The sequence below is a fragment of the Thermobia domestica genome, chromosome 8 (genome assembly GCF_964235325.1).
Source record: "Thermobia domestica chromosome 8, izTheDome1.hap1.1, whole genome shotgun sequence".
NCBI classification, from domain to species: domain Eukaryota; kingdom Metazoa; phylum Arthropoda; class Insecta; order Zygentoma; family Lepismatidae; genus Thermobia; species Thermobia domestica.
In genome coordinates, this window is record NC_137461.1 from 216,757,203 (window position 1) to 216,777,229 (window position 20,027).

A 20,027-nucleotide genomic window follows, 5' to 3' on the forward strand; every position below is an offset into this window, starting at 1 on the left:
ACCCACTTCCTACACTATTCCCGAAAAGTATCTTACCACTACAGAAGTCTGGACTTGGACTTAACAACATTCATATCAGCGAGCCTAACTTTATGTTCTTTTCTGTAACGTTTGTCATTCTTTACTATTCCCACCCTTTTGTAGAATTTGAGTGCCCTACTTCACAGCATATTTCCCAGATTATAGATTATTCGTTTAGCAAGTTTGTTTAAAGTGTGGAGCTTATTATGCACTTTTATTCAAAACGTCTCTTGTCCACTGCAAAATGGCGGACACCTTACAGCAATAAAGTTTCGAAGCAAAGCGTCCTATATCCATTTCCACTTGAACACGATTCTTGCTGTTCTATTTCAAACTGTCTCCTGTCCATGGATTTTCCTTAACAATAACTTGACAGAAAAGTGCATTAATTATTGATTTCCAGAACATTTAATGGACATTTAAGTCCACAAACTAGTTGGTTCGTACCTTTGGCTCAACCGAGATAATTGACAAAAGATTTGTGCGATAACTTCATAATTTATGGTAATTACATTGTTGAGGTCATATCAGCCATATTGTTCCACTTATTTATTAGTAAAATTGGTGCTTGAAGTTTGAAATCACTTAGAAAATTTATTTGTCAGACGTCTATGAAGTATCATAGTTCATTTTCATAGATATAAGTGGTAATCAAGAAGAAGAAAATAATTCCAGAATTTCATTATTTTGTATCAAATTATCTCTTGTCCGATTAATTTGTTTTCAAAACGTCCCTTGTCCACTTTTTTAGTTTCAAATGTATTTTGTCCAAATTAAATACCTTTATTAATCATTACTTATCTTGAATAATGGAATTTGTTTATAAAATAAGGCAATAATGGTTTAAAGAATTTCTACACCAAACCGTACAATATTTTATAACCAAAATAATTATTAGGTTTTTTTTTTTCGATTTGCCAAAATTTTTGTCGGATGGACAAGGGACGTTTTGGTAATAAGCTGTACAAGTGATCCAAGTGTTTAGAGCTATGGTGGAACATATATGTATCCACACATCTCCATCCATCTTCTTTACTGCTAATAAAATAATGTGTAGAGCTGTGCATTGATTTTCATCAGATTTTCACACGGAAAGCAGTGACCTAGAGCTACAAAACTTAGTACAAAGATAGACCTTTTCTAGATCTAGTACTATACTAAAGCTTTTTCCCGAGCGAGAGAAATAATGTAGATCAATGTGCATGTGTAAAGAGAGATACAAGAAACATCGGATATTCTTGTTAATTTGGTAGTTTTCTGATTCGCTGAAATTAATACTAACACTGCCTACGCCGTTCAAGTCCAATTTTAGTCCCCATCATTCTGGGAGTTAGGACACTTGAAAAATAGCATGTCCAGAATGATCGATATTAGTGTCAAATCCGTAGTTCTTGGGATCGCTGACATATATATAAATATACTAACACTTCCTATGCCGTTCAAGTAAAATTTGGAGACTTTGGCGTGATAAATAACATGTCCAAAATGACTGGTGTTAATGATGACGTTAATTGGTTGGATCCATAGTTTTCAGAATCTCTGAGCTGATTAGTGACAGTTCCGATGACATTTGCGTCCAAGATTAAGCAAGAAGGGACATGACAGCTGATCCGGGAACTGACAAACGTAAGACAAAAAAAAAAAAAACATTGGTTCTTAGTATTTATTCATTTTTTTTTCATATTGAGAGGGACAAGGCCGAAGGTGTTACTCTTCATTACTTATATATTTCACCGATATTGACAGGGGTAACAACAACTGTGATGCTCTTTGTTATTTATACATTTCACTGATATTGACAAGTGCAACGTCTTAGGAGTTGCTCTTATATATTTATTTATTTCACCCATTTCTTTATCTTCTATTATGATATTTCTTATCCTCCCCATGCGATAACGGGTATTTCAGCAAGTTCTATGTAATCTTGACTTTCAATCTACCAATTCCTGGCCTGTCCTTACCTATTCTTATTCTTAAATGCCATCTGGACTGTCACCAATTAGTTTAACGACCCTGGAAGCTAATGATTCGACACTAATTCTGATAATTGTGGACATGTTATTTTCCTTCCCTTCTCACTCACATACTGATAGAGGATGAACTTGGACTTAACTCGTATCGAGAGTGTCACTATTAATCTCAGCGATAAAGAAAACGTTTGACGTATAGTTACTATCGGTCGTTTCCGAATATATTTAAATACGATCTCTTCCCACCAACTCGTAGAGGTGTATTACAATCATCGGAAGATGAACTTGATTTAAACGGTATACAGTATCACTATTCATTGCAGCGACCTCGAAAAGTATATATAAATGTTACTCTTTCTCACTAAACATGATTTCGGTAGGAAACATTCATCCCTGGCAGGGTGCCTCAGCTGGTTTACCCCGGGGCTGTTAAAATATGATTGACGCGGAATCAGTCTTCACCTCCCTATAATTAGCGGTGGCCGCGGTGGTTCAATGATGCAGCGTTCACCTCTGGTGCATGGAGTCCCTGGTTCGATTCCAGTTCACGCCAAGTGAACTTTGTGGTGGACAAACACCGTGTGCGTGGGTTTCCTGCAGGTCCTCCCTGTCCCTCCTATTTTCTTCATTCCACCATTTCGTTCATTTCTCATCCTTACAGTCTTATTTAGCTTTCCTGGCATAAGCGTGGGACGTAAAACTCAAAGATTTCATTTTATTTTTTCTCCCTATAATTAGCGTTTCACTTTACCAAAAACAGAAATCAGTCAGTAGCCAAACTGCTGTCGTGGTACAGCAATGAACTGGTTAATTGTGTGGGATGTTGCCTGTTTTTTTCAAACCATCAACTATTTTTTGGAAAGCAATTTAATTCTCTCATTGCAAATGAGTTCAACAAAGCGAAACATGCATTGCTTTCTAAATATAATTCTTCGACAGCTTTTTTCAAGTTGATTTTTACCTGTTTCTATTATTTATTGTTCCCAAAAAAAATTATTTTTTCTTTAATGTTTGAGTATTGTTAAACACATTTTAACATGAGCATGATGTGAGGTCAGTACAGTCACGAAAGAAAATATTCTTGAGTTGACAACATTTCTTTTTTTTAATAACTCAAGAATAAATTGATGTATTAGAGTACCAATTTGACAAGTTATCAAATTATGACTATTCTAAGGATAACGACAAAAAGATACAGATTAATTTATTTATTCCCGAGTTATTGGGAAAAGAAATTTTGTCAACTGAAAAATACTTTCTTTTCCGTGTGTACATAGAGTCTAATCAACATTATGTTTGAATTTCTGATCCGTAGTTTGCGATGGCTTAATAGTGTCATTTATATTGATTCACATTGGTACACCAACTCCTGAAATGCTCAATTACTAAATAAAAAGATGGTCATATATAAAGTTACTGGAAAGTGGATTCTAAGCTGGATTCCCCAATTCAAAACCTTTCTGTAGCTAAAATTCTTAAGAAATTAATGAATTATGGAAAAAACTTTAAAGTATAATTTTTGTGGCAAGGTATGGTGGAAAAGTTTAAACCCATCTCAAAATTACATATTTAAACCAAAAATTTAAATGTAACAGGAATTATTTCATGTAACAACTGTTATTTTTGTACTCACGTACCTGAATAACACAGAAATCCTCGTAATCTAGGTAAAGCTTTTGCAATTGTTTCGGAAGCTATAAAATGGTAGTGTCGAAATAGCACATTATATACTTGATTTTTAAAGTATCGTTCTACAAACCACAGCGAATTCTGTATCCTCTTCCACTTTAGTCGTTTGACATCATTCCAACTGCTCATTTCTTTTTCCCCCTTTCTTTTCTTCACTACCTCTTTTTTTCACGTATACATGTATGTTCGAGCGACATCAAAAATCCCTTTATAGTTCTTTTTTTATTTTATCCGTTTCATTTTTATTCTTTTGTTCTATTTTTTCTTTTCCTACCACCCTATATTTACTCTTCGTATTTTTCTACATAGTTATGGTTAGTGTGTGTGTCTGAGCACGAGTGAAAAAAAGGGTGGATGATTCGTGGTAGTCGTACCAAGTTTCTCGAACCTTGTTTGCTGTCCTGCTCTTCGTAGCAAAAACCTATATGTCTCCAGATTGTGTCTACATTACATGTATATTTTGTAGTTTCTCTCCTACCCTGATATTTTTTTTTAAATTTCACTCAAAATATATTTCATCTCCGAGATACGAAATGCATATCCGTGACTTGAAGGTTGGAAAGAGTATGATGCGTTCGTAAGGGAATATAAAATGATAATGCAACCTTTTCTCCCTCTTTCGATATATATATATATATATATATATATATATATATATATATATATATATATATATATATATATATATATATATATATATATATCACCTTGAAGGCTCAAGACGATTGGGCACCTCCTCTTTTTTAATACAAGAAAAGAATGACTTTTCTTACTTAAATTTATGTCAAGATAAGAGAAAGTAAGTCAGCACAAGCGTGGCAAGCGAATTCACTAGACACTGTATGTGTATCTATGTAATACATGTATATTTGTCTATTTGTATAAATGTGTGTTATGGTTGGTGAGTGAAATCCATGAAAGATAAAGAAAATTTTAAATAAAGGTAGAGAGAGAAAGAGAGAAAACAAGAGAAGGAAACGATAATACCATAAGTGGATATGCTATATTTTCTAGGAATTAAAAAATCATAGCTAAGAACAATTTTCATGCTTTGAAGCCAGTAACATTGTTTCCTGAAATTTTGAATCAAAAGATGTGGAGCACGATGTGTATAGAGTAAAGTTACCATTTATTCAATTGCTCTGTATTATGCTACGTTCCATATTTATTTATTTATATCTTTCAATTCCTCCTCTGTAAGACGTAACGTTTCATTTCATTCTTAATTTTTAAGTTTAATTTTAGTACTGGAACTAGCCTTTGGCTAGCTGAGAGTTCCGCCCTCCAAGCCCACATTTGCTCGGCCTACGGCCAACATATCTTATGTATCAGACTTTCCATTTTTCTTTCATTTCAACTACCTAAAAGATGCAATTTTGAATCCCAAGAAAACGCCCATTTAAACAATATGGGGAATTTCTTCAACGCCTCTTTAGATCCCCTAAAAATTAAAAACAAAACATACTCACTTTTGGCCATTGGCCAAATTTAGCCCCAAAAAGCAAGAGTCGTGTCAACTTTAATCTTTGTAGGCCTCCAGGAAGTGCCCAATAATTTTATAGTGTAAAAGATATCATATATAAATAACATGGAGAAGATTTTTCAGTTTTCCGTAAAACCCCTCTAAAGTTGGAAATATTTATTTTTAGTCATATATTTAGGTAATGTTAACAAAAATGTACGATCGTACCGAACCTCATTTTTTTTTATTTCAATTTCAAGTAGGCCTACCTAAATATTTAAAGGTCCAAAAAATTTCCAGTCTAAGTAAACAGGGGGAATCTCTTCATCCTCCCTAAAGACCCACTAAAATTTTAAAATATTTACTTTTGTCAATCTTGCTGTGGGTTATTCCCGAACAGCTACAATCATGCCGAATTTCAACTTTCCACGTCAATTAAAAGTACACGTTATTTTATGTCAGTTCTTGTAGTTTTATATATACAGTAGTTAGGATATGTATATGTATATCATGCTACATTTTTACGTTAATAATGAGTATCTGAATTGATACCTAAAATGTTCTTTTTTCGCACCAAAATATTTACGGAAACGCTTAAATTCCATCTCAAGTAAGATGCACATTTTAATGTAAACTTAACTAAAAATAAAGAACAAAACACCACAATCAAAGCATTATGGTTAAAAAAAAATCAAACAATACATTACTATTCCCTTTGGAAACTAATTACCCTTTTAACCCCTTAGGATACGCATTTCTAATTAGGATACGCAGTGTAATGAAACAAAGTACAGCTCAAACCAATTCAAGTGTTAAGTTATTTCCACAGCTAACTGAAGCTATTTCTAAACTAAAACTGCATTTCAAAAGATTTAACCGATTCATCACTTTCACCATTTTAGGAATTGAAAATGAGAAATTACCGTCTTCCACTAAAAAAAAAGGACTTTCTGAAAGGTTTCTGAAAGGTTTGGCCATTTTCACTAACCACTAATTACGAGTTTAGATATCATATTTCACCGTACTAACAATATGAGCTAGCATAGGCTCAAATTTGTCTTCCAAATGGGACAGGGGCGGGTAAGACCGTTCCAATAATCTCTCACTCCCTCTTTTTTAAGCGATGTTCAAAATATTTATGAAGTTGGAAACACTGCTGTGGATGATCAGGAGAGCAGAGTTGTCTTCAATATAATGAGGCGGGCAAACTTGAGGCTTATTCTGGGGGAACACCAATTTCATCTCACTTTCCTTGTGACAAATAACACTGTGCAACAACTTTTCAACTCTTTTCTCTTTCCTGAAAAAAAGACTGATTCCTACAGAAATTTTTACGATAATTACAGTGGTGTAACTGCAATTTCTGTATCAGCCTCCAATTCTGAGAAATAGTCAATTAACGTTTTAATATATAATATTATTAATATTCTAGGTTAAACATTACAGAGCTCGTAAAGACCCTCTAAATTTTGAAGGAATCGCATGAAATTTAGAGTACACCTTGCAGATACAAATTCCTACTACTGTCTGATCGTGAGTGCTTCAAGGGGACATTTGTGCCCTGGATTGTCACTTAGAAAAACTGGTTTTATGCAATTGTATACACAGTTTGATTGATTTTGTGAGAAAATTGCCTACTTTTCAGAGGTTTGTTCCCTTAGGAAAGATCCTATGAGAGTCCATGCGTATAAGAATGTTCTGTTCTGTTTTATGGACAATTGGGGGGGGGGGAAGTAGATTTATCCACGCTCCTCATAGTTACATATAATGAATAAAAGACCTAAATATAAATATAAACATTAACTTAAAGTGCACATAAAATATGTATTGAAACAATTAGTAAAACATAAAATACAGAAATGAAATAAAATAAGAATACTGAACAGCTTCACAAAATGTTCTTATCAGCGTTACCTTTGGTACGCACTTTCATGTTCTCTGTTACTGAAACAAAATAAGAGAACGGTCTTGCTTCACAAACTGATAAGCGTTGTTATCAGCGTTTCCTTTTCAACTCATCCTTATGTTCTATTTGCACGGTCCAACAATAGTTAGCTAGCATACAGACTCCCTCACATTTCTTCGAGTATTTTTCTTCCAGCACACGAATTGTTTGATGAAATCGTTCACCATGTTCATCTGGCACTGCACCTAAGTTCTCGAGAAAGAAGTCAAAGCGGCTGTGCAGGAAATGAAGTTTCAAAGACATATTGAAACCCATTTCTTGACAAATCAGTATCATTTCTTCAACATTTTGGACATATTGTTCAGATTTTCTGTTTCCCAGAAAAGAATTTATCACATTCTTCAGCGCAACCCGTCCCCTTTTTTTCTCATGGTTGCGTCGAACTGTGGATCTTTCTTCACTTTTCTTATTTCCGGTCCAACGAATATCCCTTCCTTAAGTTTTGCATCTGTGATGCGGGGAAATAGTACTTTCAGATAACGGAAGCCACCATCCTCTTTATCCAAAGCTTTGACGAAAATCTTCATTAGTCCTAACTTTATGTATAGTGACGGTTAAGTACATATTCTGCATCTTGACAAGAGGTTCGTAACTAACACTTTTCTGTCCGGGAGCCAAAAACTTCCTTGCAGGACATTGTTTTACGTTGTAGTGTTAATCTTTTGCCCTGCTGTCACAGTCACACAAAAAACATTCCGTATATCTCGATTGCATCTCCAAAATCAGACCAAGGATTTTAAAATCACCACAAATGTGCCATCGATGTTCCGCGTACTCAAGTTTTTCAAGTAAAAGCTTCATATTTCCGTAGTCTCTTGCAGTCTCCTCTTGTAGTCTCCTCTTGTAGTCCACTCTTGTAGCCTAGAAGCTAGTAGTTCAGCCTGGGACTTGGACAAGTGAAAATCTCTAACAAGATCATTTAATTTACTTTCATATATTAATTGCGGCTCCCACATTTTTTCAGTATAAACAGGATCTTCCTCTTCATCAATTTCGGAATCACGATCTACACAGTAGCACATGCATCAGAATCTTCCAACAAACATTTTCTCGGTGGAACATGCACAGGTGTAGGAGAGGTCGAACAGCGGGAGGTAAACCTCTAAGATCATCAGTACCTGTTCGACTCTACGGAGTGGCTGCCTGTGATTTTTATCAGCGTATATGATTGACTTATTGGTTTTTGAGGTTATTCCACTTAGGTTTGTTAAACAAAAATAACAGTCTGACTTGTAGTCTTTCGAATCACGCCACACCATTAGTCAAGAACGGAAAATTCTCTTATTATTAAAAATTATCTTTTTTCCCCAATTTTGGGAAAATGGAGGCTGATACAAATGAACGACTTATGGTTTTAAGATCAGGGTACGAAATACGACTACAATCAGTGAATAACTTCCAGGAAAGAAAAACACTGTAAGACAATGTAATCGCATTTTTCCACAGAAAGCACATTTCAAATCGAATTATTGGGGGGGACAGTCCTCAAGTTCCAAGATTAGAAGAAACAAGTCTCCCTCATCCCCCGGGATTAGCGCCAGTGAGAGTTAGTAACGTACTTTGTTTTTGGAATTCATTTTAAACACCAGATTGTTAATGTAGCATTTTATTTAAGTAACGTGAAAAAGTTCAGCTGGAGGTTTGTACTAACCATAAGCAAACTTCAATTCAAATAGTTCAGCATTTCTTTCCGTTATTATTACCGAAAAATAAGATCACTTTCAACTCATTTATATGGAAGATCCATGACTATTTTACATTAAATATCAATCCACTTATTCAGTGCAGGATAAACATTTTTTTAAGTTCGTAATAAGTCTCTTTTTCCTATGTGAAAAAAGATTTGCATGTAGTTGCATCTTGTTTTGTTAGAACTGATATTTTTTTCTTACTTCTTTTTTATCAAAGGACTAAAGAAAGCTATTGTTTGTATGATAATAAGTCAACTAATTATCAATATAACAGACTCAACATAGCGACCAAATACCTCTCTAAGTAAGGGTATTTTGAAACTTACCTAACACTTACTGCCAAATACTTCTAAATACCATTTACTACACTAATTTGCACTGAGGCTATTAACAATCAGCTTTGATGGAGGAGGAAGTCAGACGAAACTCTTCATTAAAGGTACTAATTATTCTGGAAGAAATAATAACTGAGATGTTGTGCTTACTAACAGAACTGCAGAACTGTATTAGAAGATGTTAGGTGAACGTTTAGTAGCTTTATTATATTACTTGTAGCCAGAAATAATATCTAGTGTGTCTTCTTTTTATTTATTTTTTACAGAATAATAATAATCCTATTCTTGAGCTCTTTTTTATTCTCTTATTTAATAGATAATGGTTAATAACATTTTACTTAAAATATGTGAATAAAGTGTAACTCTACGGAACCGTTGAGAAAAAAATATTTGCATACTACTGACTGTGCAATGAATTTCTAACCTTATATTTATTAACATAAAACTATAGAATTTCCAACAAACTTACGGATAACTTGTCTTGACATTTGTCTCATTAATCTTACTACATAAGTATATTACTTCTCATAATTTAATGTATTCATATACAAAAACTCTAACACTGCATTTCAACTCAATAAACTTCCAAGGTCCAATTATCAACACCACAGACCTAACAAGACAACCAACAATCCTTTTATGTATGTAGCATATTATTTAACAGTTAATACACTAATGAAGCATTACAAAAGCTTTCAGATGCATCTTCCAAGAAAAATTTACACTATAACCATTAACAGTAACAAAGAAGAAAGTCATTCCGAGCTGTGTTTAAAAATACAAACGAGTTTAGCATTTCCTTAGGAAAATTTAGAAAAACCCTGCTACAACTGTAAGGAAAATTAAATACAGGATTAGAAACTGCTACTTCCCGTATTCTGAAGCAATACTAAAAACTTTTTTGGAGATTAGACTAGAATTAGATAAAACGAATAGATAAATTTGTGTATATGAGTTTTTAGTCCCTGTGCATGGATTCATCTAAAATTTGTTAGTCGCAACGAGAAAATAACAATAATTCGAATGGAAATGTAGGATTAAGGTCAAGTGAAAAAAGGCTAAATATGTTTACATTCCATTAACATCTGGTGTAACGCAATAATATTCCCCAAAAAGTTGTATATTATGAAATGCGTAAATTGTAATCAATTATAAATTTCCATAAAGTGGAATTCGTAAAATACTGTATTTGCTCGTTAAGCGTATGAACAGAATTGCAGAGAATGAAAAATTTCATGTTTATTTCAGTTACATATCTGTGCGGAACATTGTGAACAGAAATTTGTGTCTGAAAAAAGGACGGTTCAAGCAACTACTTGTAGTGCACATAATATAAGTAAAATACCAATATTCAAAACCTGACATATCTTAGTTCTTTGAAAAGGTGTTAACGTCCTCATCTGCTCTAGAAGAATTTCAGTCGAAAGAATGCAACTCAATGTAGTTTAACTGTAAAACGAAGTGTATTGCATCAAAATCGAACTCATGTTCATGTATTATACATTATTGGGAAATAGTATGAATTTTGTTTGTGAGTGAACTGCATGAGCCAAATAATAATTTCTGCTATTATCATTGCGTGTCCTACATCCTTTTTAATTACGAACAAATTGTATTCGATATTTCGTTATAGAATTTCACACGAGTTGGTCTTCTTATCTCTACCATTCTGGCTTAGACAGACAGTCTAGCTATGTTAGGAGTGGGAGCTAAAACTTGCACTTTATTAAAGTAAATATTCAGGAACATATAAAAGCGTTTTCTTACTCTAATATTGTAAGACATTTTAAATTTGGATATCCAACTTGCTACTGTGATTATTGTGTTTATTTTATATTGACCACAATACGCAAATAATGGTATAAAAATATAAACCTAAAAGTTGACGGAAATGAAAGTGTTTTATCTTTTTGCTCACGCACAAATAAAAAATTAAGGACAAAAATTACACAGTATGATCATATTATTTTGTTTTTAAAATAAAATCGAGGCAGGACACTTTCATGGTTTAAGTTTAGTTCGCACTATTTGTTTGAGAATGGATATTACAAATTGATTCAAATTTCAGACATCAATGTTTCATTTACATTGTTGATTTTATTTTCAAATCAGAAAGAGTAAGTAACAATGAAGCTTTAGCTATTTTGTACGGCTAAGAGAAGAGTCACTTAGGTACATTCTTGTTACATTACTCTACGATATGCAAACTTTTATGACATTTACGTAACATTTCCGGACTTCGAAAGAGCAGTGCACTTTCATTCTCAAGCACTTCAAGTGACCCCCTTAATGTCATTCACTGAGGCCATTCTTACGTCCCAAAGAGTAAGAGTACACTCCAACTTGTTGACCAGTATTTACAACTAGTATTTCAACTTACTAGATACATTCTGCACATGGAAGGAATCAGCACACTTCATATGTGTAGTATCGTCGATAACTCCTTTAGTAGGGTCTCACAATAATTTATTTCTGTTCATTAATATATCCAGCAGTGATTGCTATGCAGAAAATTCTTATATTGTCTACTTACCAAATATATTTCCACGATTGCTCTTCAAGAGAAATGGTTTCAACCTTCCAACTGCTATTACATAAGTTCTTTGCAAAGAAAAGCGTTTGTACAGTCAACAAAATTCACATTTTAATATGAGATAAAAATTATTTCTCTTTTGCTTGTATTAACGTCTATGTAACTTAGCAACGATTTCAACTTAAATAAAAACAATGTCTAATATTTATATTTAACTATCTGTTTTAAAATATCTGGAATGCTAATATATCTAATGATTGTATTAATTTAACACAGAAGACAAATCACAAGGGCACACAATTTTGTAATTGTTTTGAAAAGACCCTGTATACATTAACGTAATCTATTCAAATTTTTAAGTTACTTCATCACCTAGTGATATATTATAATTGCGTAGAGAGACTTATTTAGTATATTTCTTCCTTTGCGATTTTGATAAATTATAGTTACGTCACATTTGCTACGTTAGATTTAGGGTAGTTAAAATTACGCAAGTTCGTTTCCTAAGCTAAATCAGATTTATTTTCATATATTTAGCAAAGCAAACGTCAAATAGAATTGAGACATGTATTTAATATATTACTGCTTTATTTTTATTCTCCCCTCACTTTGTAAGACAATATTCAGATAAACAGAAACATATTGTTAAAGTATATTTGCTTATTTATTTGTTTCCTTCGTTTCTGACCAACTGTCGACCCGTCGCTAACAAATAAATCAGTAAGTAAATAAGCTTTAAGTCTACTTAAGCATATCAAAGTAACAGCATATCTAAAACAGCATAACTAAACATACATTTATTTCTCTCTCTTTTTCCGGATATATAATTTTCCAGTTTTCAAATATCACAAAAAAGTTAGAATTCCATATAACTCTAAGTTTTTTTACGTGGGCAATTAATATAATATTAGGTAGACATTTAGCTAACCATTTTTAGTTGAATCCAGCGGTGTCCGTAACCTGAAGTGCCTGAAGTGCAATTCTCCAAAATTTACCATTGCCACTTCCAACAAAACGTAGTACACGAGGTCAGAGTTGATTGTAACAAAATGAAAATAATTTGATTTTTGGATTACATTTTCTTCTATTCAATTTCACAAGTTACTGCAGATCTTGAAAACATCGTTATGGTGTTATTAAAATTCGATTTTGCTATGTTAAATTACATTACCCTCATTTCATACACATACACACAAAACTCATGGACGTAATGTGCTCTAAAATCTGCTTTTGGTCTCTCCTGAATGAAACTTTTTGGTAAGGTTTTCTTTCTTTATTTTCTAATCGATTTGCAATGTAATAGCTTTTGAAGATAATGCAAAGTTTCGGTCTGGAATTTCATTACTGAATTTTGTATTCAATTTCATTACACAAATCACCGTGAAATCACCAGTGTTCGTATGTTAAATCGTAAGTAATCCTTTCTTGCTTGAAGTCACGCCTACTTGCGAGTAGCAGGTAATAACGGGAAATTTCTGTCGCGTGCAGAAAAGCAAACCCAACCCCTTCATTGATCGTCATTTTTATCATTTTATTTATTTGTAGCTGGCAACCTTGATGGTCTTCTTTCCTTTTCCTCTCTCCTTCTTTTATCGCAAGGTTCTTTGTTTTTCTTCTCTTTATATATATATATATATATATATATATATATATATATATATATATATATATATATATATATATATATATATATATATATATATTTGTTCTTTTAGTCAACTTACAACCTCAGTCTCAAAATCCGCGAATGTGTTTGCATTTTCATGCAAATAGTCTGGAGTCGTACATTGGCCCCGTTCTAAAACGTGAAATACTCTTTCTGAGCGAGTGGTAAAAATAGTTTCAAAATCCGTGGGTCGCCTTGTAGTTCACGTTCAGCAACAAGCCTCGTACGGGGCTCGAAAAGAAAGGAAAAATAAAGAAAATAAAAGAACGAATAAAAAATGGAAGGAGAGAAAAGGGGAAGAAAATGCGGGAGAGACAGATGTCTTAGACTGCTTTAGAAATAAACCTTCTTACAAGGGCTTAAGAAAGAGAAAAAATAACGGGAATAGAAGAAGAAGCAAAAACAGGAGTGAATGCAAAGAGTTCATTTTATTTTATTTCTTTTGTGAGCTCTTGGAGACGAGTGAAATTTAGGTTGGTTCATGATTAAAATTTCAATTCGGATGAAAAAAAAAATGAAGGAAAAAACACAATAGTAAAATCATTGCTGTTAACGCGCCAACATGGTTTAAGCACTATGTCTAAAGGTAAAGTATGTTTGTGTATACAACAATTCACGAAAAAAATGAAATGCTTAAATTTTAAAAATATATTGCAATAAAGTTGAAGCCATTTAATATTTCTTGTTTTAAAATAAGTGTAAAACAGGTATAGTATAGACATTTGAAGAAAAAGTTATGTTTTATAGTATAAGACAATTCTATAAGAAGATTTTCTGGAGATGAGAATGCATAACTAATCGTTACATTATCGTTAGTACATATTTTACAAATCAAAATAATATATGCACACAACGTTTTTATTAGTTTATTTAGGACGCTACAATGTCACTATCTTTTTGTTTAACTGAAACAAATATATTCAGCACTGTTACCACTGTACGTCACGGCATTATATGATCACTATATATATTGCATTATATATTTATACATTTTACAGCTTAAAATATCATGTTGGATAGCCTTTACACTGTGCATCTGTCAGTACATTACCACTGCATACCTACAGCTACAACAAACATATTAAGACTCTTACAATTCTGTCATACAGACTACCTGTGTTTTCCCTAAAGTAGATTTATTTTACTATTATTTTTCAAAAGATGGTGTTCTAATAATCTTTATGAAAATAGGGGCTTTGTGTAACTGCGAAAAGCAAAATACCATAATAATTGGTTTGGAGTAAGAATTTTGAACAAGATATAAATTCATAGCATTTGCCATTTGATTCAACAGCTTCAACAAACATAAACATCACTTCGAAAATAGAAATTATGTTGATATTATACATAAAACATAACCAAGGAAGAAATTTTGAAGTGAAGATTAGGACTTTGAAAAATTTTATAGGATATAATTACGTTTTAAAATCATAATCTGCGATAAATATCCATTTATATATTTATATTTTTTTCTGGGCAACAATACTTTCTGATTTTATTATCTTAGTAAAGCTTTGGTTTCCAGAATTTATGTTATTATAGTCAGAATTTATCAATATAAGACTCAGTACTATGGCTAACTTTCTAAAAACTTAAAAAAAAAATACATTTTCTAAAATAAAATTATTCACTTACACCCTATAAAGTTTCCATTCTTAACTCCCTACATCCAGCGGACGGGAAATATTATTTATTGAGTAGTGAAAGTAATTTTCTTTATTCTTAATTTTCGATTGAGTTATCAAGAATGTAGTTAGTACAGATAACTCTAACTATAATATTAATTAATATACTTCTAATTAATAATCTTATGTATGTGTATACTTAAGATTAAGATATTAACTTTTGTATAAAAACCTATAGTAATAACAGATGCATGTTATGATTGAAATATTATATATATATATATATATATATATATATATATATATATATATATATATATATATATATTATATATATATATATATATATATATATATATATATATATATATATGTGTGTGTGTGTGTGTGTGTGTGTGTTAACTGAAATGATAATGACATGAATACTGAATGTAATATCTCACTTTTTAGCCGTGGTTCTCTTTCCTTGTTCTGTATCTGTTGCTTGGGTCACACTTTCATTTGGTCATTGTTCTTCCATTACGAAATTTGTGTTCGATGTTCAATGAATCTGAGAGTGCCCAAAACCAGACACTCTTCTTGCATTGCACTTATTGTATTTATTTACCTTTCCATATACTTAAGATCCTTTTCATTTTTGTCAATGGTGTATACATATCTATGTTGAATTGTTCAGTCTTAAAACGTAAATCATCATCTTAAGCTAATCAGTGGTATTTTGTCTCCAGCTATGATCTAAATAGTTTTTACGCGTATTTAATTTTCAAATACCTACGTTGCAAATTTATACACGCTAAAGTACATATAACTATTTCAGGGAGATGTTTTTTTCTACTTTAAATAAGATCCTGGTTAAATGTATAACAAACACTACGTTTAAAGAACCTATATTCAATGCGAACCTGTTTTTGGTACCTAAGTGTTAGTGTCCCTATCATTCTGAATATTGTACTAAAGTTTTCTGTTCATCGAGTACAAATCATTGCATAATATGATTTCGTACGTGTGTCACCTTTGAAACAATAATTTGTATATAAATAAGCTATATGTATGTCACATACGAACTTAAATATTTCAGAAGAGTACTATTAATAATTTACCAATATCAAATTGGTAAAAACAGCACTATAGTAATTGATCAGTTTATTTTGAAATTTACTGAAGTACATTTAAATTATACTATGTGAATATAAACCTTTGAATATTTACGTATTTACAACAAATTTTTCTCTCTTTCAGGTAAGAAATTGAGACACCTTTTTCAGTTGGAAACAGTGAATACACTAAGTATGTAAGTAGAAAGTTCAGTGTCTATTCTAGATTTACGCACCTGCTCTTGGGACGTTACCTTTTCTGCTCAAAGTTAATCTTAAGTTGTGGAATTACTTGTTTTTGTTCTGTCCGTTATGGTAAACAGTTATTGAAATTCTGGGAATGAGTACGCATTTGGTGTTTAAAATTTAACTATATCAGTACACGATTTATATCATTATTTAATATGCAATTTTCGCTCTATGTTGTGCAAATGCGTACTATTTAATATGCGCATTATTTAATATGCAATCTCACAAAGTGTGTACTTTTTTAGATCCAAAATATAGCTTGTATTATGATTATAAGAAAAGACTAAAACCGTTTCCTAATGAAGCAAAATTGGTGAGATGAATATGAACGTATCTCAGAAATATAGAATACAGTATCTACCTAATACTGGATCACTACCAGAAATCCTAAAACCTTCTTAAATGTATATCTTTTATAATGGCGTTTTTTCTGTGTTCTCCTCTTTTCGCTACTAACCTGCGGATGGTCCTCAGGAGACTCAAAACACTAGATAACACGACCTTTCTTGTGATCAAAACTAGGCAGAAAAGGGGTGAACTCATCCATGAGACATTTCAACCAGAGATGCTACAAATTATTCTTCACAAATAGATACATATAACTGCTATTTTCCCCTTTCTTTCTTCATTTCATTCTTTCTTTCATGCTTTACTTTTCCCTTTCAGCTCCATCCCCGGGTGGTTTTCGTGGTTAGTCTACACTTGAGAGTTTTCTACTCTCTTGTGAATCGTTAAGCTTCAATGTTTTGGGTTAGTTTGTAGAGCCATTAAACGGTATATATTGGCTTCCCGATGATCTCTCTCTTTATTCTCCTAACTACTTTTTCATTTAATTCGTAATCTTTGTAGTAGATTACAGTCAATCTCTTCCCTGTTCCTCTCTTAATTGCATCAAAGTCTCAAAACATCATATTATTTTCTAGTTTCTTAAACTAAATACGTTAATGAGCCTTTCGTCTTATTGTAACAAGCGCTTGCACCTTCGGTATAAGTGGTTCCAGTGTATAATTTTGGTGCGAGCTTATTAAAATGGATTGGATTCCACCCTTTATTCTCCTAATTACTTTTACTGTAGATCCACATCATAGTTGAGTCAGTAGTTTTGAAAAGATCGTGAGTCTGGAAATAACGATTTTGCTTTAGTCCAAACTTTATTTTTTTTGTAACACCAATTGTTCACAAGTTGTTAATTTAGCACAACAACAACACAACTCTACTTTCTCAAACAAAGGCCAATCACCTATCAGAATTTAAAAAAAAAAATAAAAAAAGTAAAAACTTTTCTTCGATTTTCTCATAACTTCATTTTTTTGACTCATGACTTTTCAAGCTACTGGTTGAATTGTAGGTTAATATCTTATGTATCCTTAGTGCTGAAGAGATGCTAAACTTCAACAAAGGGGCTACGATTCAGCGGCTACGAGCTAAAACTCTCTTGCGTGATGTTCTTGGTTCAATCCCACTTTGTGAATAGTAGGCTTTGTAGTGAACAAACACCGTATTCTTGTGTTTTCTCAGAGTTCTCGTTTTTCGTTCCTCCTATTTTCTTCCTTCCACCATTTAATTCATTGTAGTCGTAACTTTATCACTTAGCATCGTTCACGAACGTGAGACGTTAACTAAGAATTTCATTTCATAAACTCCGACAAACAAACAAAGTAACTAAATGACAGCAGCGACCCGTTTCATTGTCAAAAGCTAAGTATGTATTTACTTAATCACTGTGTGTTGGTTCATGAATATTATGTAAGCATCTTTATCTATTGATTTTTCATATCATTATCCTAGGATTTCTTCGTCTAACCAAATACATAACATTTTCATCGAAGTGGCTTATCCTATAATAGAACAACTCAAAAACTTTGTAAGTTTAGTAGAATTTTCTAGAAAGTAAGAAATATAATCAATCAATTTTAAAATCTAAAACTTCGATAAAACCATACGTGAAAATCAAAACTTACATGGGCGTTGTTCATACCCAAATTAGAGACTAAAGTGAAAAGTCTATTTCATGGCCGATTTCAAGAATCACAATCAATGTCAGACATTTGAAGTAACATGGGTTTTAAATTTACACAACAAACATTTGAATTTTTAGACCTCCAAATTATACCGCGTATTAGCATAGGAAGCTTCATGAAATAAATGTGTCCGTTGGTCTCTTGATGTATCAACTGGTATCGTAGCGAAAGCAGTGAGACATAGAGAGGAATATTTTGCAATATATTCATCGTGCCAAAAAAATCGGTTCCATATCTCCCTTTAACTCCTACATAAACAGGAAGTGGAAGAAATCACTCATTTCCGTTTCAAAGAAAAATGACAACAGAAAGCGAGACACTCTTTTTTTCGAGAAACGATTTAGCATTTAAGAATAGATTTGTTCTAAATGTCTAACTCTTCACTGAAAGAGGAAGTGCAGGAAACCTACTATAATTTCCTCTTTTAATATTGACTTCCTTAGAAGGAAGTCAATAACAAGAAGTGACAAACTATCCTATACAAATATTGAAAGTCTTACAGAATGGCTTGTTTGTCGACAAGTACCACTGCAAAGATTACAAGTTATAGCAATAAGTGGATTTTGCAACTGATTTAATTTCTCAAGATTGGGTTGTATCACCTCCATGAACCTCTATTTAAACCGAAAATGATAAAGATTAACAATGTCCTATTTCAACTTTTATCCTCATAGATCAAAATACAGAGCAGAGAAAAACAATTTCCCGGAATAGGTTCAGCGTTTCAAAAGTATATATCACCACGAGCGTTTTTGTTTCTACCAAAATTAGAAGTTGCTAAAATTCACTGCTATTTCCTGTTTGAATGCTGACCTCCAAACAGCAAAAATTGTAAGATATAATAACTTTTTTATGAATTCAGCGTTCAAAGAATAAGTTTCCTTTTTGCCCTTAACCTTGTGTGCAAACCGGAAATGATAACTATCAATGATTTTGTTTTTCAACATTGATTGCCGTAGTGAGAAAACGACAATAGTTAGAGAAAAACTCTTATGTCGATTCAGTTCCAGAAGATTGCGTTTCGTCTTCATCCTTGTCTTCACTAAAACTATGAGTGACAGTGTTTTGAGAATTTCTTTCGGTTTCAGTATTAATCTCCTGATGACGAAAATGTTACTGGTAGGCGAGAAATGGTTTTGTGGTAATGAAGTAGGATCCCAGGAACAGATTTAATCACAATCGTTTTTTTTAATTTTGTTTTGTTTTGTTTTACCGAAATCGAAGGTAGTCAAAACTGATACTTCTTTTGATTTCAATATTGATTCTCATATCATAATATTGGGAAAATAAAAAATGAAATCTTTTACTTTAACGTTTCTTGACTATTCCTTTAATATTGATATGAAAGCAGGAAACTGTTTTGATATGATTTCAAGGTACCAGGTTATCATAGAATAAGTATTGCTGTTCAGAGAACTCTGGAGATGTAATCACTTGACAGAATGCCACCCAACCTAGTAGGAGTATATTTCGGAACATGCAGAAGCGATTGGCGTAGAAAATAAATTTAGTTACAATTTTCGCCACCAGAGGTAATTGTGGCGCTGTACAAAGCCAAGTAAGTGCAACGTGGAAGAAAAGCGACACTACTAATGCTAAGAAAGGCTGTAATTACCTCTCCTGTGGGTCCCGTGGCATTGATTAACAATGCTATTGTAATCAGTGGCGGATGAAGTGGTCAGTGGCGGATTTACGGCGGAAGGAC